The sequence below is a fragment of the Lissotriton vulgaris genome, chromosome 4_1 (assembly GCF_964263255.1).
Source record: "Lissotriton vulgaris chromosome 4_1, aLisVul1.2, whole genome shotgun sequence".
NCBI lineage: Eukaryota > Metazoa > Chordata > Amphibia > Caudata > Salamandridae > Lissotriton > Lissotriton vulgaris.
The window spans coordinates 1,527,361,916-1,527,389,368 of NC_141691.1; positions in this window are offsets into that span (position 1 = coordinate 1,527,361,916).

Consider the following 27,453-nt stretch of genomic DNA (forward strand, 5'->3'; position numbering starts at 1 on the left):
AAAGAGAAAAAGAGAGCTAAAGGACAGTTACTTGAAGAAATCTCAACAACAAATATTGGATGACCAACAACATGTGGCTAAAAAGAAGAAGTCTTCTGGTAAGACAACGAAGGAATTCATTAAAAAACTTTCTAGGTCCAGAAACAATGTGTAGAATGTTGAAACTACTGACAATGCTTCAAGCAGAAAAAAAATCAAAATAAGAGGAAAGGAAAAAAAAGCAAATGTACAGTCAAAAGATACGACATATGGTAAAAGAAGACAAAATCAGTATAAAGAAATACGCAAAAAAAGTTTATAATAGAGTACTACATAATTTTCTCAAAGATATGAAGAAATATAGAAATAGAGCACTGTTTTTCCTATTAACACTATTGTGTTGTAAAAAATATAATAGTATACATTATAACTGTATTTTTTCTTCTTTTTCACAGATCCTAATTCTAAAATATGAAATTTTCAGAAATTTAAATTATAACAAACAACTTTCAATTACTGTGAAGGTAAGTTTTACTAAGTATTAAAATGCACAATGGCCTGTGTTTGCACAGAGGTGAAGAAAGGGGAGATGGACAGGGTAGATATGTGTGTAAAGATGCTCTGTGGCGTTTTAAGTTACAGGATAAAGTTCAAAAGGATCAAAATAAGCTTTATTCGATATTTAGAATAAATATCATATAAGCATAAGCATACATTATTATAGAAAATTTAAAAAAGCATTACAATGAAAGACAAGAAACGATTTCAGTTAAAAGAAGTCATCCAATACTCAGTAGGAGGTTAAAAATCACTGATAAGGGAACTATTTGGAAACGACATTTAAAAACAAGAAATTAAAAACAGCAATAATTGTTATGTCCCATATCAATCTAAAGTTTTCCTAGGCCCTTGTGTTCTTGATATCTGGGTGGGTGGAAAGCTCGGATAAAAGTCATGTAAATCCCAGATACGAATTGGGCCATCCCCCTGTTTATACTTGCAGGAACGTAAATAAGGGGTTGTTTTCCTTTGCTTGAACCTAATTAGGACCAAGTCCCCTGGAATGTCTTTTGGCAGAGTGCCCAGCCAACCCACCCTCCTAACGCTTAAGATCCCCCCATCTAGGTCAGGTGGCAGAGGTCTATTAGTCTGTAACCAATGCATGGCCTTGTGTAGTAAGTCTTGGCGCGTTTCAACTTTTCCGTGGGTTAGAGGTGGAATCCCGGAGACAACAGTCACATAGGGGGCGGCTTCGGGAGATAAATTTATTCGTGGCATTCTAATAGGATCATTTTTCACCTCAATGTGGTTTGTTTGGGCCAACGGTGAGGTTTGAGAATGCGCATTCCTGCGGGGGTTCAGATTTGGTTTTTCCCGGGCAAGGAGGGGGATCGGAGGGTTAGATGATGCTGGTTTAGTTCCTGGTGGGATATGTGTTTTAACTATCAGTTCAATGTTAGATATCCTATCCCCCAGATCGTTGATTTTTTCCACCAATGGAGAAATTAGGGAGATTAATAAATGCTCGAGCTGGGCCAATAAAGTTGGTTGGGGAGATGATGGGGAGTTTTCCTTTTTTCCAAGCTCCATATCCCCCGACACAGAGGTAACATTTGAGTAGTGCTGAAAGGGACTGGGGCATAGTTTAGGAGTTTTGGGTGGCTTTCCGTTGTTGATGGCATCATCGGTCTTTCTTTTGGTGTTCTGCCCACCCGGTAGTGCTATAAGTGGAGATTGGAGTTTATTAACAGACAGAGGTGACATCTGCAGGGTGTCGTAAGCGAGATGTGGGTTGTTTTCTGTGCTTATGGGGGATAAAAGGTCGGGGGTATATTGAGTTCCACACATGGCATTAAGCTCGTCCCAGATAGACATGGTATAATGCTAAATAGCAAACAGTGGGCTAAATGGAGATGATAAGGGGAAGCACAGTACCTCTTTGCTGTAACAGAGTGATAAGGGTGGTGGCCCGTCCCGTCCTCTTTGTGCCTCTGAGGGCCACAGAGGGCCCGCCCTTTGCCCGGGCTTAGCCCGGCGCCGTCCCGCGCGCGTCCCGCGGGACGGGAGGTGTTCCGCGTTCTTGTGGCGCCTCCAGGCGCAGCGGGAGCGTCACGAGCGCGCCGGGTGCCGGGGCTGCTGGGAACTGTAGTTCCTGGGGCTCACGGAGCGTCCCTGGTCACGTTGGCCGTTTCCCTCACGGCTGGGCTGGCAAAGGGTCCTTCCTGTCTGCTCCCCTCGCGGCTCCCTGCCGCCACAGGTAAGTGTTCTGAAGTGCCCCCAGGCGCGCTCGGTGCTCCGCGTTCTTGTGGCGCCTCCAGGCGCAGCGGGAGCGTCACGAGCGCGCCGGGTGCCGGGGCTGCTGGGAACTGTAGTTCCTGGGGCTCACGGAGCATCCCTGGTCACGTTGGCCGTTTCCCTCACGGCTGGGCTGGCAAAGGGTCCTTCCTGTCTGCTCCCCCCGCGGCTCCCTGCCGCCACAGGTAAGTGTTCTGAAGGATAAAGTTAACATGAATACTGAGTGTCACTGGGGGCCAACTAACCCACCATATATGTGCAGAAAGTGCCAGAGAGTTGCATTGCAGAGAGGTATAAAATAGGACACGGCTTCAGAGCACCTCTCTGCAACGCACATATATGGTATTTAATAGAGAAACATGGTGGGCTAGTAGGGCCGAGGTACTTTCAGGATTAAAAGAGACAAAACTCCTTAACTTAAAACACGTCAGAGAGTGTGTTTGCACATGTCACATCAGGCCCCATCCCTTTCCTTCACTAATCTATAAACGTGTCCTATCAGTTTGCCAAAACGTAAGTACTTATAAATTTATCTTGTTTTCTGTTTGCAGTACTGAAATTACTGTACTTATTACTCGTATAGTTAAGGATTGGCCTAACTATTAATCCTAGTACAAATTAATGTCTTTATATACTATGCAAACAGATCTGCAAGAAGCTACAAAGTATTATTACAGACTTGAAAACACCAGTTTATGCCAATATAGGTTTGGAATCTCACTTTCATAGGATACTGTGTAATCTGAAAACAAATGATTTGATTTGTACATATTATTTCCTATTGTACCTATTGAAGAACCACAATCATTTCAATGATTCTTCTTTGAGCATCTTTGCAGAGTGAAGTCTGTGTTTACCTCCTTTCACTCTCATGCAATTTTTCAAACAATTAACTAGCAATATGTTGTTATTGTAACAGTCTGCCAATACCTAAGCACTTATGGGGAAAATTTGGAAGCATTGTGTACCAACAATATGTCACTTTTTGTAACATAGTTATAGTGCAAGACACTCTTTCATATTTACAAAGAGAGGAAAAGGCAGTCTGTGTATCTTTTTTTCTCCATGTAAATACGACCTCATCATTCATACCACTTTGCGTTGAAAGGGCGTTCTATAGGTGTTGCTCTGAGTGTTTGCACAAAACACTCCTAGAACAAGACACATCTCCAAATTCATCAGAAATTATAAATCTGGACATGTGTGTGAATGCTGCAGCATTCTCAGAGAAGTTAGTTATGAAAGGAACTTTTTTAAATATTTGTTTTCTCTTTTTCTGAACGATTTTATGATTTTTTTGAGCAACAAAACAATGAACTTCTGGGGGTAAAACAAATAAACAAATCTAGCACTGATGACTTTCTAAAGCCTGGCAAACCAAGTCCACAGATTGCTCTCAATAGCAAAGCAGCCTATTACACTTAATGCAGTGTATTTTTGCATTGGCCAATTGTGGATGTATGTCCAGATGTTGACTTGATGGAAACGTCCCCAAAGTGCTTGTTACTGCTGGTGGTGGATTTTCTCTGAGTCTTCGGCACTCCTGGCGTGCAAGATTGATGGGATGTAAACTTTTTAAATGTTTAAGCATGCTTGCTGTCCCGCAAGAATACTTTTTATTCGGATCTCCACTTGAGAGTACGACTTTGCATATTTTACAAGTGACCTTGGTAGCGTTCACTTTTTTTAGTCCTGCAGAAAATGTGAAAAATGTCCATACAATGGAACTGTAACTCTCAGGACAGGTAGGCTCCGGTAGAAATTCTTCATTGTTGGATTGTTCAGAATCAGATGATTCTTGTTGTGCAGTAGCAATTGTTCTTTAATAAAAATGGAAATCAGGTATCCAAACAGCAAAAAATTAGTAGAGTTGTTGCTCCAAAGAAGGTCTAAGAGGAATGATTGAAATGGGTGGGGTTCTTCAATAATTAGAATCAACCAAATCTCTTTTTTTCTGGTTACATGGGATCCGTGTAGGGTGCGCACATGCCTCGCACCCAGAGCGACTTCGCAAAATTGCATTTAAAAGTAATATAACTTTATTAAAACTAAAAGAATATTATGTTTATGATTAGCTCAAATAATGTCTTGCCTTAATATTTATATTAAATACATATATATATATGTTTTTAGACATTAACATTTTTTGCAGGAGTCGCGCACCCACCGTGTCTAAAATGTATATGACGTCACATGGAAGCATGCAAGGGTCGCGTAGCGTAATGCGTATGTGTATCTTACGCGCCAGAAGTTGCGTGCCAATCCCATAGCAATCGCAAAAGAAAATACGCACCCATTGCACACCCTTAAAGACCTCTTAGTACACAGCCATTATATTGATAATTTCTCAAGAAACAGGAAGTCACACGCTTCTATCCATGCACTAGATGTGTACAGGTAGAGTGTCAAAGTAAAGGTTTTTGAAATACCAGGTAGAAGGGAATGAAATCCATCACCAAATTACTCAATTGTAATTCAAATTTTGTAATATATTGTCTTCAATGTCCATGTGGAAAAAGTATATTGGTAGCACAGTCCATTCTGCTAAAAAACGAATACTAGAACACACTCGAGCAACAGCCAATAAGGATGTGACATATTCAGTAGCGAGACCCTTCATGGAGGTACATCAAAGTAGAAGTGATATGTTAAGCTTTTTTTGCATAGACCAGGTGCCCTCTAAAGACAGAGGGTGGACAGAGTCAAATGTTTGAAATGACTTGAATCTAAATACATTGTGGAATTAAGGACCAGAGTTCCTTGGGGCCTCAATAGTGAGTAGGAATTATGGACATACCTAGGAGAAGAATAGAGTGAAAAACATTCCCATAAGCCTCCTTCCTTTTCTCTCTTTCTTTCTCTCTTTTCTCTTTTTTGTGCTTCTCCCAGATAGCTGAATTATGTATTTACATTCTAGCTGAACATTTATCATTAGTATTTGTGAATCTATTTAGTTATTTTGTATTTAATTGGGATAACATCTGAGGAATACAAACAATATGACTATTAGGTTAAAACATCGAGGCAGATACTAACGGTGGGCGGCCAGCTACGCTCCGTCTGCGGAGTGTGCGTAGTGCCGCCCACTCCGCATTTTGCGGAGCTGGCGGAGCCAGGCGGCACTACGCACGCTCCGCAGACGGAGCGTAGCTGGCCGCCACCCGCCTCCCTCCCGCCCTCCCTAAATACTTTAAAATAAAGGAACGCAATAATTTTAAAAGCACTTACCTTGCCGCCGCTGGCCGCCGCGTTCCCCGGGGCTCGTTATCTTCCGTCTTCGGTATTTTGCAGTAATGCGCATGCGCGGGCGGCCGCGCATGCGCATTTTCTCGTGAAAATGCGCATGCGCGGCCGCCCGCGCATGCGCATTACTGCAAAATACCGAAGACGGAAGATAACGAGCCCCGGGGAACGCGGCGGCAAGGTAAGTGCTTTTAAAATTATTGCGTTCCTTTATTTTAAAGTATTTAGGGAGGGCGGGAGGGAGGCGGGTGGCGGGGCTGGCGGCCAGTGGTTTTGCGGAGTGGGGCTACGCGGAGTGCGGAGGTGGGCGTAGTTTCTCGCCCACTTCGCGTAGCTCCGCGAAGCCCCACTCCGCGAACTCCGCCCAGGGTTAGCAGATACTCCAATAATAGTAATTGATAATGAATTATCTTTAGAGCCACTGGTGGGCATCAAAAGAATGAATTAATGAATTGTGTATATACATTAGATCAATAGAATTTGACTTGGTTACATCTATTGTTATGATTCTTTCTTACACATTGGAGCCATATCATGGAGATAGCCCATTCAGGGTGTGATTGATAACATTATTTCTGCGAGAGGGATCTTACGTGGATAATTGGACTGCAATTTTACTTTTTTATGGCTTTGTAACATCACAAGTTGAATTATTTTGGTAATTGTGAATCCAAAATGGCATGCCTATAAGAACCATTGTAGGGGTTACATATGTTAAAATGTCCGACACCGGTGTTATACATTGAGAATGGACTAATGAAATGCAGTCCATTTTCTATTGTTTATTTGTAGTCACTTCCCAATAAAGTCATAACATTATAAAAGGTTGAATTGTAGTCATGAACACGGACATTGACAAATCCCAGGAGGGCAAAACGCTTTTGTCAGCTTTTCAGTGGTTTTCAATAAATTTAATATAATAAAGAATTGATTAATCTGAAGCCCGAGAGTGCAGGGCGTACCTTTGTGGGAAGTTTGGAATATATTTATAGATAAAAATATATTTATATATATTTCCAAACTCGACAAAGGAACACCATGCACTCTCGGGATTTCTCAATTATTTAGGTATTTTTAAAGACACCAACAAAAGAGAATTACTGACAAACGCATTTCGCCTCACTGGGCTTTGTCAAGCTCATTCACCTTACAATATAGTTCATATTGATTGGGCAGCTTATACAACAAGGAAATCAAAAACTGACTTTCTATTTTCCATATGCTTCAAGTTTCTTGCATTTTCGTTGTCCACTTTTAGCTTTCCATTTTATTTCAATATTGCACTCCTATTTAGAGCCAATGCTTTTTTTCCATGGACCCTAGGCCATTTATTTCCGGTCTATGCTGTAACAGTTATTTTATACGCTTCAAAGTACAATTAAACATGAATCAATTTCATCATTTAAATTACAATATCAATCACATACTAACATAAAAACTATTCATTAATTATTACTTAGTTAACTTCACACCCTATCCCCCTACAAACCCAACAACCTGCTATGGCACTGTTAGAAGCTCGAATTCCCGCAAGCACTCTGGTTATCAAGTGGGCGAACTGGACCTCCCCGCACCCATCTTAGGCCAAGAAAGGACACGGTCTGAGACAGCCCTGCTCCCCCCTTACTAGCTTGACACGAGCAACCAGGCTTATCTCCAAGGCACGAGTGTTCAGTATGTGCAACCACGCCCACAGCAATCCCAATGATGTCACCACAAATGGACTACACACAATTTTGTATAAAACAAGTATACTTTATATAAAAAGATATATGAAATGACCACAAGATTCAACTCCCACATATATACACTGAGTAATTTTGTTTCCGGTGGGTTACACGGTCCTAATCCCCAACCACTGGTTCAAACTAACAGTTATGCTGACTTTTAACCATTCTCAACAGATTAGTTATGTCGTATCACTAGATTCACACATGTTGCAAAATACAAGGAATACTACACTACTTAATGATGGGTTCCTGTACAGTACCACAGTGAAACAATGCAATGCGTAGCGTCAAGATCATGTACTGAGTCAACACAAGATAATGCAACTCGGTTCGCTACCAGCATGCCCTGTTCAAGGAAGAAATACAGCAATGTGTCAAGCTGCAATTACATACAGTGCGATTGGAAAACAATGCAATGCGTATCACCACCAGCATGCCCTGTGCACTGAAGGAATAAGGTAATGGCTCACAGTGCAATTCAGTACAGAGCAGTAAACAATCAATGCAGTGTGTTACACTATGATCCGGTATCCTGCAAGGGAAACATAACGTAGTGCATAGCGCACTAACCCCTGAGTTCGTTAAGCACCTCTAGTGTCAGACGTTCAATAGTTCAATAGTTAGTTAGCAGCAAATATTCAGAATTCAAAATATTTTACAACTGTTTTTAGAAGTGTGCGACCGGTTGCCCCCAATACAGATCAACAATGACAACCAAGTTCCACTCCGGGCCCTGGCCCCAGTACAGCCCCGTCTGGGACCAACACAGACCGAGATCTGGGCCGGAGCAACAGGCACACACAGCTACAAGCATTGAGAGGCCGGGAGAGTGTCCCTCCGGGCCCATACCCCACCCCAGGAGAGGATCCACTTTACCTGGGCGGTGTAACCCCACTCTCCTCTCCTGCCGTAGCGGTGTGGCCTTGCTCCAGAACCTTGTCACTACAGGCAAGTTACGCTCGGGCCGGTAGTTCAGCTCCTGCGGGGCTGCCAGTCCGGGTGGCCAATGTTCAGCACAAACTCCTGTAGTGTTTTTATCTAGGAACCTGAATCAATATTACCATGTTATGCCCTTACACGGCTATAATCAATAAATATCCCTATAATGGCATAAGAAACAGATCCATATTTCAGTAAATCGCCCTTGCAGCCCAAGGCATGGCAAAAGCTACTTCCTTAGATTCCTAGGAAGCACAATGAGTTCTTTCAACACACCAAACCTCCAGCAACCTGGGAAATCCCTGCTTGCTTTGTTTTGATTTGTAATAGAACTCCTGCGAGCACTGTAAGAACGGTCAGTTCTAAGTGACATCTTTATTGACGTCTTATGTCCAAACCTTACGTCAAACTCAGCACCTTTCAGGTATAAATATACCAACGTTGCTTTAAGCAAACACACGGTGGTGGTTTTGGAGCAGGGCAGCTAATCTACTTGCCGAGAGCCCAGCAGATGCAGAGAGCCCACGGACACTGCCCCTCCTCTTTTCCGCGCTGAGAAAGACGTTGTCTTTTCTCCTGCCGAGAAAATCCAGCTCCGCCGTTTCCAGCCTACCCTTGCGGGTGACTGGGATATCGAGTCCTGAGAGAGAGATACCAGACCTCCTACATTCTATTCCCAAGGTACAGTGCTGACTAAACCCTTAGAGAGAATTCTTGAGTCAGATTCTTGGCAAAAAACCTACTTAATTCAAACTGCTACTTACTTACTCGATTCCCACGTATTAGACTTAGGTCAGGTACATCGGGGTCGGCATATTTTAGAAGCACCTGTTGAGCACGTTAGCCTATGTATATATGTATATATATTTTATCCATTTTAAAGTGTCTTATGGCTAAGAAACCATATCAATGCTTTTACAGTATTATTTAATAATACTCCTTGTACTGTACGTACTTTACTTTACATTAAGTATTGCAATTGTGGCAATTCATTTCTCTTGCATGAGAAGGAAGACTGCTCAATAAATATTACCTATTATTGAAAACGCCCGTCTCTCTATTCTCTGCACTCTGGTGAAACTAAGAATGCACATCTGACTGAGTGAAATAGCTGTCTATTGTTTTCACACGACTCTAGAGATTGACTCTTATTCTGAGGGAGCAAAGCTGTCATGTTTATGCGGTTTTCGGAAGTTGAATCCCTTCTTGTCTGAGCCAGGGAAGCTGATCCCTTCCTATTCATTCAAGAAAGTTTCCAGTGACCTCTGAGCTAGCTGGCGCAAACCTAAATTAAGTCTAACATAGTCAGTAGAGACCTAGATGACCTCAGTCCTACATCTACACTGCTGTTTATGTTATTCCAATGCGCAGGGCTTATAGGGAAAATAGGAACTACACTACACTCCTTCCATGAAGCCTTCCACACGACGCTGGTGCTACCTCACATTTCCTTAGAGGGCTGGATCATTTGGACCTTCTCTCCAGCGCTGTTAGGACTTCTTCGTTCCCTGGTGCTCACCGCTCCTCACCAGCACCTTCGGTGGCACCTTCGACAGGCACCCCCGGCATGTCCTGTCGCAGGGATTCTGCTCCTACACAGAACTGTGCATAGAGACTTGGAATATCAGTGAATTAGGGTGTGCTAAAACTCACCTTAGTATCTAAAATCCTTTACCAGACTAGCAATCAGTGTCTCATTGGTTCTTACACACCCCCAATGATTAGACAACCCAGAACATGAACTTAGAACACCTCAGGTCACGTGGAACACATGAACACTCTTTCGTTATACTAACATACCAGTCCAGAATGAGAAGTAAATGAGAACACGTGCAAGTTTGAAATATTTATTTCTAACGCCCTGTTCTCAGGTGCAGTATCTTAGCTAATACAAGCAAACATATTATGAGCAGCAAGGCTATCAGCATAGTTACTATTCCATAAAATACAAAGGGAGAAAGCATGTTAAAATGCTAAAGGGAAGAAGGCTAAACTACACCCCAGTCTTACCCTCCCTTGCTAGTATATTATATTATACCTAAAGAAGGTCTTTTTGGTTTTTAGAAGGGTGGCCCCATACCTCTGGTCTTAGTAGAAAGGGATCACATCATCTTCTACACCAGCTCTCTGCATGCGAATATTCATCAAGTGTGTTTGCATGCTCTGCCCAGTGCATTATTAAACGTGCCAAAAACCAGAGTTGGCCACAGCTGCCTATGTGTTATGTCTAGGATGTGCGCTGATCAGACTGAACAACAACCACTGTGTTGAAATAACCTTGAAGGCCTCGACACTCACTGTTCAGACATAGCTTACTAAGCAAAGCTGATACTGTAGGAAAAACATATTATTCTTGTGTGAAGCAAAATATTCTACCTAGGTTCAAAGCATTAATAACAATATGTGCCGTGTGCAGAAGCAGCAGAAAGGAAAAATGGCGTTTAAACGTTTAAACGTCTAACAAGCTCATGCTAACTTAACACAGTGTGAAGGCAAAGCCTATCTCCATGACACGGATAAGATTATTATTATTATTATTATTATTAATTGAGTTTTGTAGAGCGCAAACAACCCGGAGGCCTCGTAGCGCTGTGTATAGTCAGACTTTTATAAAGTGAAGAGAATTAGAAGAACAGGTGGGTTTTCAATTCCTTCCGAAATTTTAGAAGGCTGGGTTCACTACGAAGGGAGATGGGCAAGGAATTCCATGCCTTTGCAGCATTCCAGGAGAAGGAACGCCCGCCCCATCTGGTGCGTCTGATCTTATTAACAGTAGCCAGGAAAGCTGTGCTAGATCTTAGCGCTCTATGGGGAAGGTAGGGGTTTGCTAGGGCGCAAATCATAGTTGGCGCGTTCTTCCACATGGCTTTGTGCATAATACATATGGATTTGAACAGCACTCTGGCCTTAATGGGAAGCCAGTGCAATTTCCTCAAGGCCGCTGTGCCTGATTCCCGTTGATTAAGGCCTAGTAAAAGGCGGGCTGCAGCGTTTTGGGTCACCTGCATCTTCCTTATTGTGGAAGTGGGAGCCCCTAAATATAGGGAGTTCCCATAGTCCAAACGGGACAAGATAATGGCTTGCACCATTATTCTACGGGCTTCGAAGGGGAGAAGTGGTAGCACTTTCCTCAGCATGCGCATGAGCCCGAAACAGGTGGTGGACAGAGTGGTAGCTTGTTGCAAAAAGCTAAGGTTAGCGTCCAGCCAGATGCCCAAACTTTTTATATGGGGCTTTTTGTTGGGGCGGGGGGCCCATACACAGGGGCCATTCCATCATAGGACTGGGGATGGTTGGATTGCCTAACATCATGAGCTCCGTTTTCTCGCCATTTAATTTCAAATGCGAGGCAGCCATCCACTGGGCGACCGCTACCAGACAATTACTTAGATTCGAAGGGGAAGAGTCAGATTGATTCATAGATACAACTAATTGTGTATCGTCGGCGTAGGTCACTATGTCAAGGCCGAACGAGTGCACTATATCAGCAAGAGGCTGCATATAAATATTAAAAAGGGTAGGGCTCAAGGCAGAGCCCTGGGGCATGCCTTGGTCCAGGGGCCGGATTTTTGAGTGGGTGGTGCCCTCAACAACCTCGAAGGAGCGATTCTCCAAAAAAGACTGAAGCCAGTGCATGGCCTTCCCAGAAATTCCCATTTGGCAGAGGCGGTGAAGGAGGATGCTGGTGTTGACAGTGTCGAAGGCGGCACTAAGGTCAAGCAACATAATTGCTGTAGTGCCGCCTTGATCCATTTGTTTCCTGGCCAGCTCAGTTACCGCCAAAAGAGCCGCCTCAGTTCCCAACTTGGGACGGAAACCAGCTTGGGAATCATGAAGTAGATGATAATTTTCTAAGAATTGGGTAATGGACGCGTTAATGTGTTTTTCTAAAAGTTTGCTGACCTGCGGAAGAAGAGAAATAGGTCGGTAGTTGGCCATGTTCTCCGTGTCCAAGGTAGGCTTTTTCAGTAGTGCCCTGACTTGGGCACGTTTCCAGGCAGTGGGCACTGAACCTGTGATCGTTCAGAATATTAAGAATAACAGGTTTGATGGTGTCCTTGACTTTTACTAGCTGACAGGGGGGGGGCAGGATCCGTGGGAGACCCAGATTTGATTTTCAGCATGAGGGCCCCAAGCGAGTCCTCATCCAGCAACGGAAACTCATCTAGTTTGGGAGTCACGGTGCTTGATAAGGTAGTTCCTACATCCTGGATCAGATTGGGTGGGTTAAAAGCAGAGGCAATTTTCTGTATTTTATTGTGAAAATATTCAGCTTGACTATCACAGCGGATCTGGGCTTTGCTAGGGTCAATGGGAGTCGGAGGGGTATCGATCAGAAATTTAGCTATCTGAAAAATTTCTCTAGATGAGTTGGAGGCAGTAGTAATTTTTTCCTCGAAGTACGAGGTTTTAGTGCATCTAATTTCTGTTTTATATTTTTTGATAGCTTCAAGATGGATGGTTTTATCTACGTTACTGCGGGAGACCCTCCAGTTCCTTTCAAGTTTCCTACACACCCTTTTTAGTTCTTTAAGTTGGGGAGTGTACCAAGGCAAGTCCTTCGATTTGGTCTTTTCTTTGAGGGCTTTAATAGGTGCGATGGAGTCCAGGGCTGTGCACATCTAGTGGATGTAATTCTCATACTGCGATGCCGGGTCTATCTCAGTTTGGGGGGGAGCCGAGGAGAGAGAGTTGGCCCATTGATCTGGGGAAATTTTCGACCAGTCTCTCCCTTGTAGGATGGTGCGAGGGAGAGCCTGGAGTGGCATAGCTGGCATCCACTGTATAGGTATTAAATAGTGGTCCGTCCATGTAAGGGGCAGGGGGGTCCCTACCTCCAGTCTATGGTCGTTACTAAATACCCCATCTAGGAGATGGCCCTTTTCGTGTGTAGGTTCAAAGCCCTTCTGTATGATCTGGAGAGCCGCCAGACTGTCCAGGAGCGCCCTGGCCGTTGAGTTGTTAGGGTCATCTAAATGAATATTAATATCTCCTAATAGAGAAAAGTAGGGTCTGTTAACCACTGACTCTGCAATATTAGATTGGAGTGAGTCCAGAAATTCTCCCAATTGGTTAGGGGGACGATAGATAAGGACACCGGAAAATGAGACTGTGGGTGAGAAATCCAATGTGAAAAACATACTCTCACAATTGGAAATTGCGGCCGGGGAGGTCCTACAGAGGTAATGGTTTTTAAAAAGAATGCCTAAGCCTCCTCCTCTGCCTTCCGGTCTGTCCACCCTCTGCAAGATATATCCCAGCTGCATGATGGAAGTGATGTCAGGGTCAGACGCATCTTTTAGCCACGTCTCTGTCAAGAATATTGCTTCAGGGTTGGTCTCTTCTAACAGAAGTGACATTTGCACTGCGTGTTTAGTTAGTGATCGACAGTTTAAGAGAAACATTTTATAAGTTTTGGCAGAGTGCGATTTACCTTCATGGCTGGAAAGTAGGAACTTGCAGTGGGAACAAGTTCCGGTGGTAGTGTTGGGATGGATAGAGTGCCGACAGGTATCAATAATTGGCGGCATTAAGTTTTTTAATGAGATGGAGTCATACCGCGTCGGTGTGCTGCATTCCGTTCCGCGTTGAGCAGGGGGGGTGGCCCCTGGTCCCGTCCGGTCGCGGACGGGCACAGACGGGCTTGCCTTTGGCGCGCCTTCGGCGCGCCGCTGGCGCGGACGGGCGGGTCTGATGTTTTTATCCACTGTAAGGGGAGGGAGGAGGGTGGGATAAGCGATCATCTAGACCGCGATCCTTCCCCTACCCAAGATGGCGCCTAAAGTCAATTCAGTGCCTAGCGCCCGATAACAGCGGCACTCTGTCAGCTGAGTAGGAGGGGGGGCCGCCTTGGGCGACGCGAGTCTCACACCAAGATAAGATAAGATAAGACAAGGGGCACATTTAGGAATGCAGAGTTCAAGAAGAATAGTCAGAACAAGTCTCCAATTTGCACAAGGAGTAGAGAAAAATTTGAAACAAAAAACCTTGCAATCCGTTAATAGTGCAAATGTAACACAATTGTAACATTTGGACATAGTGAAGTGAATAGGTCTGGCAAAATATTTTTATGAGAGAATTTTTTTTTTATATCCGATGTCCAATAAGTGGCGTCGGTCATGGAAGAGAGAGACAAAGACACATCTCCGTCTAACAATGAATATGCAAAGTATGCAGCAACAGCCTCCAACAGGAAGTCACTGTTCTCATCTGAAAATAATTTGGCCATCCAATTTAACAAAGGAAAAGAACATACATGTTCCTCAATTACCGGAGCCTCTAGCACCATCAGAAGACAACTCGTGGGTTTTCAATGAAGCTACGTGCCAAGAAATCTTGCGCCGCTGCGAACACATTCAAATAACCCAGAACTCCATGCATCGCTGCAAAGGCCATAATCCCTCCATCAGAACAAAGCAATTCATGAGCAACTAAGGGGCTCATAAATTGATTATAATCCGCATCAGGAGACCCCGTATTGCAGAGACACAAATCCATTCGAAGTCGCAACTCAGGCAATAAAAAACCGTCTAGACACATGTAAAGTAGGAAAATCGAAACGATAATCCATAAGCTGCACTCAATGTAGAAAGAGGCAGCGCTCCATAGTACTCAAGCATTCAGGTGCGAAGCAGCCCCAGCCGAGACAGCTCGTCTTGTAATACAGGATGTGCATCCATTTTGAAACAAGCAAAACAGCAATTCAGGCCAGCAGCCAGAGCCAGTAGTAAGGGAAATCCACCAAACAGGCTGGAAAAAATAGAATGAAAGATTGCCGGAAACACACAAAATATAGTTTGAAAAGAAGTCACAAGGCCACTGCTTACAACTTTAAAAAAGTGAGCCAGCCCCGTTGTGGAGGATGCATTGAAGATAGTGTGAATATACTCACCGAAATGCAATGGCAAATCAGTATTCAATAAAGCATGCACTTCTGTGCAGGTGTTAGCCACGTGAAGGACAAATGTTTCACGAGCAGATGTGAGGGCAACTTCTTTCTGGGACAATAGAGCTCCTATGCGACTCATCTTGTTGAACTCTGCTTTCAAGGTCAGAATCTTGGGCCAGATGGAAACATCAAGCTTCCCATGCAGAGGAGGATACATTACATTTTTACAGCAAACCACCCTTTTACTGACGGTAACAACATAAGAAATTCCCGCCACTAACCCACAACAATCTTCATTAATTAAAAGTAAATTATTCCTGTTTGCCAGTATTGTGAATGTGGGCACGATAGCAGGCACAGGCGTACCTTTTAAAATACAGGCTAAATTTGGCTCATTCTGATTACAGGAGCCATGTAATGGGATATGCCTACACATCAACGAGTGATCAGGTGTTTCAGTGCAATCTTCACCATTCAAATAAACTTCCTTTTCCTCCCTAAGGCATCTATAGGTAAATGGAAGCGACCAAGCTTCATGGAGATAAGCTCTACCAAGAGGCTCATATCTACCAATGTCAAAGTACTTCATACACCCCTCAAACTTGAATAAAGGAAACAGGAGAGTTATTAATCCGTGGATAAGCCACGTTGCAGTATTGGCTTCTGCCACAGAAAAGGGTAAAGGTTCCAATATTTCAATGTGTAAAATAGAAAAAGACGCATCCTTCATTGAAAGCAAACGCTGCTTGTCAGTCAAATTAAACGGGGCAAACAAGGATGACCTGTTCATGCAATGCCAGGGAACTGTTCCTGCCTTCAGGGTCTGCAGCGTCCATGCAAACTGCATAATAGAATGCAATTGATTTTGACCATGGTACAGAACAGATACTTCATCTTGCACAATATGAACAACAGATGATACAATATTGTCTAACGTGTAAATGCAGGAAGTAAGCGTGTTTATGCTATTATCGGCAACTGCTAGTACCTTTTCTAAATTGGCTTGATCTATAGCCCTAATGCGGGTAGCTGCCTCAATCTGGGACGTTTTCCAGACTTCGTTGTAAATAGCATATATCTATCTTTTAGATCTGCTGTTAGCCGGGCCCTTTATAAAATCATTCAGATCAACATCGTCAGTCAGTTAAGACATATGCAGTTTAACTGACGCCAAGGTAGAGTGTTCGAGCCAATTCTGACGTAATTTGCCTACAGTATAGGAAGTCACAGAATGGCCACTTTCAAAACGGGGATCCACCCTGATCTGTGTAAAGCTAGTAGCTAAATCCAGAAAACGATGCTGGCAAGCGTCAGCACTTCTGTGCCAGAGCAACCAGCCCATGGGATCCAAACTGGATATGTTGAAAGAAGAATTTAGCAATAGAGTTTGTAACTCGCTGATCAAAAATTTAGTGGTATTATTCCAACTGGAATATTCTTCCAATTCAGGACAAGAAGGAGCATTTAATCTTTTAGTAGTAGCCAATCCAAAGCAAGTTGTTTGTGAAATTGTAGAATTCAAAAACAACATATGGTTCGGGATGAGGCATGCACAGTGCAAAGCCTCAGTGCCTTGCACTTGCCAGGTTTTAGAACCCCAAACTGATTTAAGGTCAATTGTATCCTTCCACAACTTGTAGCCTCCAACAGCCAACTGGTCAAGAAAGGTCTTCGAATACAATAATTTAGTATCGGTAAGTCTAACTTGGATATGGATTTTTCAGCAATTTTTTTTAAAAAGCATTGGGATTTGACTGATTAAAATCAGTAAAGTAAGTGACCATTTTCAAAAAGGAAGCAGAACTGTCTTATACAGGAGCTGGACAATGTTCCCATTGTGTATAATTGATAGTGTTCCTCCTGGGATTAGCTTTATGGCGGTAATGATTGCCAGAATGTTGGTAACAATATAAATTCCCGTAATTAGCAGATTCCAAATACAAATCTTCAGCATCAAAGCTAGCATAATATTCCAAATCAGAAAACAAAGCTTCTACGGCCTGAACATCCCAATCATCAGAACGTATATTTTGTTTAATTACATCCCCCATAAAAACTCTAAGTACATTAGGGACATTTATAACCTCAGTTGGACGATGAATTTGAAATCGAACAGCATCCCATACAATGCCATCTAAGACAGGCCAAGCAGTGATATTAACAAAAGCAAGGTCTCTCTTCAGTCTGTGTGATGAGGAATGGGGAGCCAATGTTCCATTGATATGTCAGATGCATGTTCTCTCCTCAACATAGTGTCCATTCACGAGTCGGAAAAAATACACCACGAAGCCAATTGACATAAAAAGGTAAATCAAAAAAAGCACCAACCAAATGTAGGTCCAAGGGGAAACAAAAAATGTGTTTTAAACAGTTTTACTAAAACAGTTAATTTTGAAGGTTGCTTCAATGTGTGTGAATCAGCGTCAACTGAAAATCTGGATTCTGCAGCCAAACAAGTTTGCAAATCAGGCATTGATAAGTCAGTTGGGTAAGTGTAGTCAGTTACATCAAGTTGAGTACCAGGCAGTGTACTCAACAAAGGACTAGAAATTGCAGGCATCTCGAGGGCAACTTCAGGCATTGGATTAGAAGGCGGGGCCAAAACAGAAATTCTCAAAATCGAAGGACATGAGACTGCCGGTGTCATACTAAGAAGAATCGGCCATTTGTGTATCTTGACATTGTCAATGGAGATATACCTGTGTTCCTTACTACCAGGAAGTGAAGGTAAAATGACTGTTCTTGTGCCCTTCACGCCAAGCACTGGAACTGGAGCTCGATAAGAGGGACCAAAGTTTTCGATCTTCTCCCGAACCAGTTCTCCAACTTGGGGTAGCCGGCCAACTACCGGGATCTGCAACTCATCATCCGAGGTAGAGCGCAAATGTTCCTTTGCAAGACTGTCTCTCGTCTTTTGTAGATCTTGTAAAACATTGCAATGTTCATCTACGTCAAAGGAGGCAGCAACAGCCGCTTGGTCTAGACCGTCAAGGTCCGGGACGAACATCTTGATCAAAGAGCATTTAATATGGGCTCCGCCCACCCAGAGACCTTCTAGGGAGATTATTAAGGGCACACTGCACGCTATTGAGGTGGCCAGCCAGTTGCTGCCAGTGTCTATAACTCTAGCTGTCAAAGACTGCTTTAAATCTCGGGTCATTCGTTCCACAACACTATTACCCTCAGGCCTGTAAGGAGACGAAAACTTGACTTGGACCCCCAACAAAGTCATGGCATCCTAATACCCCTTAGAGGCGAAAGCCGGACCATGATCCGAATGGAAGGTGCCACAGGCAAAAATCCCTACAAAGACACGCAAGTCTCTTATGACAGTTCGTGAATCAGCGCTGTGGTGTGACCACACCCACACAAAGCGTGTGCATGTATCAACTCCTACTAAGATGTACTTATACGCAGTATCAGAGGAAAAAGGACAGCAGTGATCTAAATAAACACATCCAAGAAGCTTATTAGAAATGTACAATTGTGTCTGGTGCGGACGCATAGCAGTCGAAAGCTTAATCTGCTGGCAAATGTCACATTGAAGGACATAATCACGTGTCTGTTTGTACAGCCCCCGCCACCAGAAACGTTGTTGTAACTGAGACACAGATGCTGAGATGCCCGCATGTGCAGACGCCACACGTTCATGATCAGCTGTAATCAGCAATGGCCTGCGGTCCACGTTGGGAATTAACCTTTCACCTACCTCTGGTATTTACACATAAGGAACTTTATCAGGACTTAAGTGGTATGAATACTTTGAAGGGAATCCCTTAGGATATTTACTTCCCTTCTCTGTGGCAGCAACGGCTGCCAAGATATCATCATTGATCTTACTTTTGGAACGTGTAACTGCTGCAACCTTATATGTCGATACTGCTGATTTTGCGGCCTCATCGGCCAAAGAATTGCCAACAGCGTGGACTCCTACGCACTGATGACAGAGAGTGTGAATTACATACACAAGTGGCAACTGCTCTTTAAGCTCAGCCACTCGGACCCAGATCATTTTATGTTTTATTGTGCTACCCTTGGAATCACGAAAATCATTCTGAATCTAAAAGAACAGGTTCTCGTTGTAAGACTGGACACAGTAGTAAGAATCACTCACAATAAGAGTTGTCACACTAGGATCAGCGTACTCTAATGCAAGCATTAGGGCACGAAGCTCTGCCAATTGTGCGGTACAGTCCCCTAAAGTCTGTGTGTGCAAGACTCTGGACTTAATTCATCATTCACCATGGAACCCACCACAATGGCACAAGCTGAGAAGTACGCATGCTTAGAACCATGCGCAACTTGCGCTGAACCATCAGTGTAAATGATACAATGGAAATCCTCCAAAGGCCGCATAGTCAGTGGCGCAGGATGTACAAACTCATACTGCAAAAACTCCTGCGACTGTAAGGAGGCATCAAAAATAAACGTGACATGTAAATGGAAATGGAAATGTGGGTGTACTTGTAAAGCGCACTGTGACTCCAAGGAGTATCCTTGAGCTGAAGACCGCTGGGGAACCCGTCCTGGTTTTCCCTGTGAGATGGTCCCTTTCTGGGTATCTCCAAGGTGAAACAAGGCATCCCCGGCATCTGTGGGGGGCCGTTGTAGAGATGAGGCAAGCTTAATGCCCAGAGTTGCCGAGTGTGTTCCCTGGTTAGAGTAGGCACCGATGCGAGAATTATTGAGTCCGTTTGACCCTGGTCCACGACCCTGCCGCGTCGGGAATTGAACCCTGGTCCTGGGCCGTTCTCTGCTTACGGGTCTGCCGCCTCTAACCAGTGAGCCACACCACTCCACCACCTCACATCTGGAGACATCAATGACGCAGCCCATAGTATCCACTGTGGGTGCAAAGCCTTAGAGTTTGGTACACTGGCCTTCGTCACTGCCTCTAGTGCAGGATACGGGGTAACAACCAACATGCGTTTTTCCTGCGACAGTGCACGTTCCTTGATAATCGTCATTTGCACTGCTGTGAAAACTTTTTCCACAGAGGAAAACCGCATTTCTGCTGAAGTGTACAAGTGTGACTTGTAAGCAATAGGTACTGTGTCTCCTTCGTTAAAAGTAAGATAAGTGAAACCCACCGCCCCAGGGATGATTCTTAGCACCAGGTTGGTGTGGTTATCACGAGTCAGTAAGAATTTAGATTCAAGGAGATCAGCCTGCAAAGATTGCAAAATGGCAGAATGTTCTGGCAGCCAGCAAGATTTGGTAAAACTAGGTTGTATCAAAGCATACAAAGGCTTAGCACGCTGGACATATTCGGGAATATAAGTACGCCCGAAATTCAAAAATCCCAGCAAGGACTGTAATTTTTTCAGAGTTGTAGGAGAGCACAGTTGTGCACATTTTTCCAAGAAGGGAGGGGCCAATCCTCGCCCTTCATTGTTGAGCTCGTAGCCCAGGAACAACACTGTTTAATGTCGGACTTTTTAAAGTTAAACTTATAACCAAAGTCCGCAAAGTTACAAATTATGCTGTTAACGTGATGCAGATGCGCCCAAAGCTTGTCGTCTGTGAGATATATGTCATCCACCTACGAACACGCTTCAGTGTCAACTCTCTCCAAGAGAGAGACTATACGGGTAGCAAACACGCCTGGACTATACTTATAGCCCATCGCTAGGCGTTTAAATTGGCGTTGTTTGCCACCACAGGTAAAATTGGTCCATTGGGAACTTATGACTATCCAAATTGTGGGCAAAAAAAACGTTGGAAATGTCAAGTATGGTTTTAACCAGTTTTCGCATGAGACCATCCACCAAAACAGAGCCGTGGGTATTCTGTACTGCACAGGTACGGCAATGCGAGTTCAAATGCCGGTAATCCAATACCAAACAGTACGAGCTGTCTGGCTTGGTCACAGTAAAAAGTGGGTTATTCATTGGTGACACACAAGTTTCAATAACACCTTGATATTCCAATTGTTCAAGGATTTCCGCGACAGAAGCCTTAGTTTCAAGTCGGATGGGATATTGAGGTTCAGGCTGTGGCAGAGACCGCAAAGGAATCTTGTGGTGTGGGGAAAATGTATCCTAACCACAATGTGTACGGTACAAAGCCGGCGCTAGGGCCTAAGCCCACTCTTCTGCAAAATTCAGCGCATGCTCCCTCGAGACTGTGTGCCCGAAACTAGGGAGGATCACCTCCTCCCCTCTCGGAGCCGCGAGAACAAAAGGTGGGGGCCAGTCAGACTCCACTAACAAAATGTAATAGGTAGTTGTAAGATTTTCCCAAAATACCCCTTTTATAGTAAGTTGTATGTCACCTTCAATTAAAAGGACTATTTCATAAAGTCTATCAGGGGGAGCTACTCTGCTCTCAGCGGGCTCCACAACAACATATTGGTCAGTCGCTGTCACCTTCAGTAGTGGATGCAGGGCCTCTCGCACTATGGTAATCTCCGCTGCGCTGTCCAACAACATCAGCGCCCATGTCAGGTTCCGAAGCCGCATTCTCACTATCTGTAGCATATCTCGCTTTTAAAGCGCCAACTTTCTTCTTCTGAAACTGGAGTTTTTTCGGTGTTGAATGGTCCTGCTTGCCTTTACTGTCTTTCGGGCGGGGTTGGTCGGGTCCCTGCTGGCCACCTCGACCTCTGCCGCCTCCTCCACCACCGGTCGATGAGGCCAATGAGTCCTGAAAAGAACGAGGAGAGCATTGTTCAGAAACCTGAAAATTATCAGGTGATTTTATCGCCGCGCGATCGCGCAATTCATAAACACAATCTGTAGGTGCAGGCACTGGTGATGCAGGACGTGGCCCCTGTTTCTGTTGCTGTTGTTTACCCTGTTTCTGTTTCTTCAGCCAATTTTGCTTTTTTGCCTTGGGCTGGTCGTCAGTTTCCGACTTTTGCCCTTGGGGTTGTTTTTTCTCCTTCGTGGAGAAAGGCTTGACACCCAAACTATTACGGCCCACAGTCTTATAAGCCGCCATAATAATTCTCGGTAACTGACGGGGTTTATCGGCATTGGGAACAGCCTGCAAAGTATTAGACACCTGAAAGCTTACCGCATCTCCCTTGATATTTGCAAGAACGAGATCGGAAACTACGTCAAAACTGCCGCATAGCCGCATACCTAATTCAACCTCTGCCTCAGGTCCGTGCTCATCCTGAACACGCTTAATGACCGAGGGAAGGACAGTCATTTACGGAGTGCCGGAGCACTTCGTATATACTGCCGCAAAAATCTAACTCAAGACTCACAGTCAACAGCCTCTGGTATCAAGTATTTTGGTAAACTAAATGTCAGAATCCTGTGTTTCTCAACAGGAGTTGTGATAGGAATTACTGCTTCAAACTGATCAAATTTCTCGGCAAGCCAGAAAGGCATATCATTCTTATCCTGGGGGTGCTTGCCCAACACTGCATCAACCATTACAGGACTAAGCTTTATTCCACTTGGTCCAGCTGGAAGTGCCGCAACACCTGGAGCCCCGCCCGGGAGTTTGCGGGTAATGTATTGTATTAACGACCAAATTACACTAATTGCGACCGTATGCACCAGTCATAAATCTGCAATGGGAACCGCTCCATGTCGAGGATGCGGTGTAAATCCAGCCAAAACAGGCCAGGTAGCGCCTGGAATAGATGATGGACCTAACCATGTGACTATGGACCTAACCATGTGGGGTAGGGCGCCATTAAACCAAACTCGTTGCTGCCAAGCCTTTATCAGAACTTCCTGTGTCCTATCCGGACATATTCCTGTGGCACGGCTGTGGGAGCATAAGTGTAGAACACAACAGTATTTGCGTTCACAGCAGGGAAGGTCACCCACGAGTAAAAAATCTCGAAAGGTAAGCTACTTCCGCACTCACTACCATAATCATTGCCATGCCCTATAATCAGACGTTATAAGTTTGCAAATGATTGTGGACCACATTGTGACTATGCTGCGGGTATGTCAACGTCACCCATAACGACACAGTAAGAAAGTGGTACAATAAAAAACCTACGTAGCACAACCGGGTATTAACTAAAAAAGAAACTGTTTGAAAAGATTCAAGCTTGAAAAGATCTATGCAACTATAGGTAGGTTTGTCCGACACCACTGTCTTCCGGAAACAACAGTGAAGGGGTTAAGTACTGAATGAAGTACTACGTGAGTGTCATGTAATAATACCACCAACGATTGGGCACCATGTCGCAGGGATTCTGCTCCTACACAGAACTGTGGGTAGAGACTTGGAACCTCAGTGAATTAGAGTGTGCCAAAACTCACCTTAGTATCAAAAATCCCCTACCAGACTAGCAATCAGTGTCTCATTGGTTCTTACACACCCCCAATGATTAGACAACGCAGAACATGAATTTAGAACACCTCAGGTGACGTGGACCACTTGAACACTCTTTTGTTATACTAACATACCGGTCCAGAATGAGGAGTAATTGAGGACACTTGCAAGTTTGAAATATTTATTTCTAACGCCCTGTTCTCAGGTGCAGTATCTTAGCTAATACAAGCAAACATATTATGAGCAACAAGGTTATCAGCATGATCACAATACAAGTACTTACTTGCACCGATTGAGGTGAAATACTTTGGAAATTTGAACTTTGAACTGTTCTTGAAAATACTTGAACTGCACAGACCATGATGCAGTAGGGCGATACGGCAGAGGAGGTCAGCGGTGTGCTCCTAACTCCGGAACCCCTTTTTGATGGCTCCCGGTAGCCATTTAAGCTGACGAGCTTGTTGGAGATGCACCTGCGCGCCAGAGGGGCAACGAGGCCAGTGACGGGTGTTTGGCGACCTGTTCTGCAACCCCGAATCTATCTCTACTGATGAGGGAATCAATCCCGAAACACAAGCTAGGCTCGTGTCTAGAGATGATCACAATACAAGTACTTACTTGCACCGATTGAGGTGAAATACTTTGGAAATTTGAACTTTGAACTGTTCTTGAAAATACTTGAACTGCACAGACCATGATGCAGTGGGGCGATACGGCGGAGGAGGTCAGCGGTGTGCTCCCAACTCCGGAATCCCCTTTTAAAGGTTATCAGCATAGTTACTATTCCATAAAAACAAAGGGAGAAAGCATTTTAAAATGCTAAAGGGAAGAAGGCTAAACTACACCTCAGTCTTACCCTCCCTTGCTAGTATATAATATTATACCTAAAGAAGATCTGTTTGGGTTTTTAGAAGGGCCACCCCATACCTCTGCTCTTAGTAGAAAGGGATCACATCATCTTTCACACCAGCTCTCTGCATGCGAATATTCATCAAGTGTGTTTGCATGCTCTGCCCAGTGCATTATTAAACGTGCCAAAAACCAGAGTTGGGCACAGCTGCCTATGTGTTATGTCTAGGACGTGCGCTGATCAGACTGAACAACAACCACTGTGTTGAAATAACCTTGAAGGCCTCGGCACTCACTGTTCAGACATAGCTTACCAAGCAAAACTGATACTTTAGGAAAAACATATTCTTCTTGTGTGAAGCAAAATATTCTACTAGGCTCAAAGCATTAATAACAATATGTGCCGTGTGCAGAAGCAGCAGAAAGGAAAAATGGCGTTCAAACGTCTAACAAGCTCATGTTAACTTAACACAGTGTGAAGGTAAAGGCTATCTCCATGATAGTCCGAGGCTCACTCCGTCTCCTGGTGCACACTGTCTTCCAGCACTCTCCACTAATGCCTGGGTCGCACCATGACACGCACACTGCGTTTCTTAGTCTCACCTCTCCACCACACGCCGATCCGTGTGTCGGCGACTCACTCCTCTTTAGTACCCACGATGTCCCGGCACTCCCCACCAGTGCCTGGATTGCACTCCGACACGCACCCTCTGCGCGTCCCGAATCTCAGCTCTCTTCCATGATACCCACACTCCACAGGCGCTCAAACACATGTGGCCATAACAAGACACGCACCTTGCACGTCAGAGTCTTGATTTGCTCCGGGTGCCCACGTTCACCTTAGGTACCCCTTCGGAGGTCTTAGGGAGATAGGGGTTGGAGGGTCCTGCACTGAGCTTGCTGTCCTCTTTCCTTGTTCAGAGAGAACAGAGGGTCAAGCTAGGAGAGTTCCTCTCCTCTGTTAAGCCTGTGCAATGTGGGGTTCCACAGGGGTCGGCCTTGAGCCCGACCCTCTTTAACATTTATGTGGCCCCACTTGCCAGACTAGTAAAAGCTCAGGGGATGGAGGTGGTGTCATACGCCGATGACACCCAGATCATGGTGTCCCTCTCCCACTCGGTGAGTACCTCAGCGCTCAGCTTCAGGAATTGCATGCAAGCTGTCTCCGACTGGATGATTTTAAACGCCCTGAAGCTGAACGGAGAGAAAACAGAGGTCTTGATCTTTGGAAAAGATCAAAACAGCTGGTCCAATGAATGGTGGCCTCCCTCTCTTGGAGCTTGTCCCGTACCGTCAAATTCCGCCCGGAATCTTGGCGTGATTTTTGACACCTCTCTAGACATGTCACTACAGGTCAATAGAACTGTTTCTACCTGTTGGGGAGTGATCAAAGTACTTAGAAAAATCGCCCACTATCTTTCCCCTCAAGCTCGCAAACAGACCGTGGTGGCCTTAGTTACATCACGGCTGGACTATTGTAACGCCCTGTATGCAGGCATCAATAAAGGCCTCATCCAACGCCTCCAGTCCATCCAGAACGCGGCTGCCAGATTTGTTCTGGACCTCCCTAACACCGCTTCTGTCTCTCTTGCAAGGAAGAGTCTTCACTGGCTCCCGATTCAGTCTAGAGTCTCTTTTAAAATCCTATGCCTAGTCTTCAGTGCCCTATCCGACGGCAGCTCTGAGGCCATAAGTTCCCTTCTGAGTCCCTACGCCCCCAGCAGAAACCTTCGTTCTGCCAATAAGAACCTTCTCACCGTCCCTCGGACAAACAAGGTTAGATGGGGCGGAAGAGGTTTTTCATTTGTGGCTCCTAATTTATGGAATGCCCTCCCCTCTGAGATCAAATCTCAACCCACCATGGTTCTCTTTAAGAAGGCTTTAAAGACGTGGTGTTTCATCAAGGCCTATCATTAATCATGCTCTGTGACCGTATCATTTTATTTGGTTAGGCGCCTTGATGCCCTCTGGGGCTAAGTTGCGCGATATAAATCTCGTTTCATTCATTCATTCATTCTTAGGCTGCCACGACACAGTCCCACGACCAAGCCACGTGAGACTTCCTGGAAACTTTTATGTTCCTGTGTTTCCAAACAGGGACCCAGCTCACCTCGGGCCCTTGGGGTACAGGTTGCAGCACACAGCAAAGTCCTGCTCAGGAAGAAGGGGGGCACAACCCACTGCAGCACCCCTTCAGTCTCTCCTCAGTCAAGAGCTACAAACTGCCCACAAGCCCCAGATCACAAAGCCAGGGTCAAGTGTCTCCCGCAGCCTATTCAGCAACTCTTCCGGAGGCAGAGGTTTTCTTCCCGATCACAGACAGGTCAAAGCCCCCAGAGGCTCGACCAGTCCACGGCATCTTCAAAGCACTCCCAGCACTTCTCTGAACGATACCTAGACTGTTCTCGACGACATCATCAACATGAAAAACAAAAGTCTTGCGGTTACAGTTTTTCCAGTTATACCCTTCATTGTCTTTGAAGTTTCCTTGTGCTCAGGGGTCCAATCCCTTCCCTAAATCAGTCTTGCATATCTCCCTCCCAGTGTCACCATCCTCTCTTTGATACTGGGAGTCTGGATCTTTAATCACTCAGAGGGAGATGGGTCTATTGTTTTATGACTCTGAACCAGGCCTCTTCACCTCCCAAATCCTCTCCTTCTCCCCGTGGGGAGGAGACGGCGCCAGGTGCAGGGCAGCCTGACGCCGTGTCCTCCCCTCCCCTCGGGCACAACCTCCCGCAGTCTTTCTCACCTCCCCCAGATCCAGGCAGGCAATTCACATTCTGCTCAGACACGCAAAAAGGTCTAAAGCACAAACTCAGGTGTTTTCTCAAACAGCGGTTTCTGGACACACAGTGACAAAACCATCTACCCAAAAAGTTGCGTCACGACGCTTTGAGTTCAGACATACCAAACTTCACTGTACCATTACCAATTCTTGGGAAACTAGGCTAACAATACTACACCTAGCCTCCCCCATTCTGTCCTAAGGGCAGGATGGCCTTTTACCAGGGAAAATGAAATGGAGCATTTTCCACTGTCAGGGCCTAGCACCCACACTGGCACAGGTCCTGCCTTTTACCTACACTGCACCCTGCCAAGGGGTTTCTCAGGCCGTCCTACAGGGGTGCCCCGTGTGTATGCAAAAGGGAAAGTAAGGCCTGACAAGTGGTAGCACTTGTCAGGACAACATACTAACTTAACACAATGCACACAGGCCCTACACTTAAGAGCTGTGTTCCCTCTAGCTCTGGCGGACACAGTGCACATCACTTAGGGATCTAG